Here is a 2094-nt window from a genome sequence, read left to right on the forward strand (position 1 = left end):
ACAAACATACAGTCAGTCTACACTGACACAAACATACAGTCAGTCTACACTGATACAAACATATAGTCAGTCTACACTGACACAAACATACAGTCAGTCTACATTGATACAAAGAAACTTGTATATAAATAATGTAATAAAAATGTTAATAATATAAATATATCATATAATGTTCAACACTTTCGGAAATTTGTTTACTACATTGTGTGTTGTAAAAAACGGGTATGAGTAATAATCTTTGGCTCCATCCTTTCAATCGATAGAAGATCTTCTGTGTTATAGTTTCAATAATCACTCCTCAGTAAAAACCTTTGAGCTGTCAAAGTGTTGACATGAAAGTTGTGCCGCTGAGTCAGCAGATATATAAAAAGAGAGAGTTTCATGCGGTCAGTGGGTCAAAGAAAGAGAAGTTTATACAGTTATTCTGCTGCTGTCACTGGTTTCACATGAGACAGAAACGCAACTCAACGCTCTGAGAAGACAAATCATTAATTGCAAATTCTTCTTCTTTTAAACTGTCCTGAAGAAACTGATTTACTTTTCACTACACAGTCCGACACATATTGAGTTTTTATTCATTATTTATCTCAAGTATCCCTCAAAACTCAATCTCTTAAATTTGTTCTGTTAAAGTTTAAAACGTTACACCTTAATAATGAATGAATACAATCAAGAACCAGAGTGGTCATCGTCCTGAAACAGGAAGTCGCGTCTGACTGTGTCGATTACATCATAATTACTTCCACCCAGCATGCACTGGACTTCATCACGGCGTGACTTCCCAGTAAGAGGCACATCAGTAAATCAAGATTTGGATGTGATCGAGTATTGATTACCTGGAATCAACCCTGAATGTAAAATCTGTCTACACACACACACACACACACACACACACGCACACACTGGAAACACAGTAGATACTTTAATGTACTGAGCAGGATGTCAGACTGCTGGTTTAAAGGAACAGTGCCATATCTTTTGTTCTTCTTCAGGTATTTCCGATCATTTTCATCACTGAGTGGCCAGTTTAGCTTAGCTTAGCACAAATAATAAGTTAATGCTGTTTGTTCTTCAGTTTGCAAAGACGCACACTAACACATACAGTCCACATAACAGGTGGAGACACCAGGATCACTTGGTGAATACAAATTATGATTCATGAAATTAAAAAATGGAACACTGGAGTCAAAATCATAATTTTGACTCATTTCAGTCTGTCAACACGTCACTGTGAGTTGAGCTACCTGAACACACACACACACACACACACACACACACACACTCCTGTACCTCTATCTTTGTGAGGACTCTCATTTACATAATGCATTCCTTAGCTCCTTACAATGACCTTAACCATCACGAGTACATGAACCTCACTCTAACCTGAACTTTAAAACAAAGTCTTAATCCTCAAACAGGCCTTTGAAGAAGCCACTCTGTGTTTAGGTCCTCACTCTGTAGCAAGTAAAGGAAATTCACACACACACACACACACTTACACACACACACTTGCTTCAAGCACTTTTGAGGTCAATGACTTACATTCATTCTGAAGAGATCCATCTTAAACTTAAACTCCTAACCCGATAATGTAACGTTGTGGGGACCATGTGTTTGCCCCCAATCTGAGGACGAGTCCCCACAACGTCTCCAAGTCCTCTCAAACCTGTTTGTTTCTGGGCTCGTCTCATTTAGCGCCTGTATGAACACTGTTCACTTGTAAAGTCAAACGTCATAATATTTATTATGAAAGTTACAGTTTGTCAGTTAATGAGTTTATGCTGTTACATATACTGAATGTGCAAATAATAAAAACGTAATTAACTTATTAACTTATCACTAAATTAAGAAAGTGTCCCCATAGCATCAGTAATTACACACACACACACACACACACACACACACACACACACACACACACACACACACACACACACACACACAGAGAGAAACAGAGATTAAACAAGCAGCTCTTACCTTTTTTGTTTTTCTAAAATAAAAAAAATAATCCAGGACTTTTCCTCAAGACTGTGACATCTCTACCACAGTGTGTGTGTGTGTGTGTGTGTGTGTGTGTGTGTGTGTGTGTGTGTG

Source organism: Anarrhichthys ocellatus, unplaced genomic scaffold (assembly GCF_004355925.1).
Source record: "Anarrhichthys ocellatus isolate YVR2014 unplaced genomic scaffold, GSC_Weel_1.0 scaffold611, whole genome shotgun sequence".
Classification (NCBI taxonomy): domain Eukaryota; kingdom Metazoa; phylum Chordata; class Actinopteri; order Perciformes; family Anarhichadidae; genus Anarrhichthys; species Anarrhichthys ocellatus.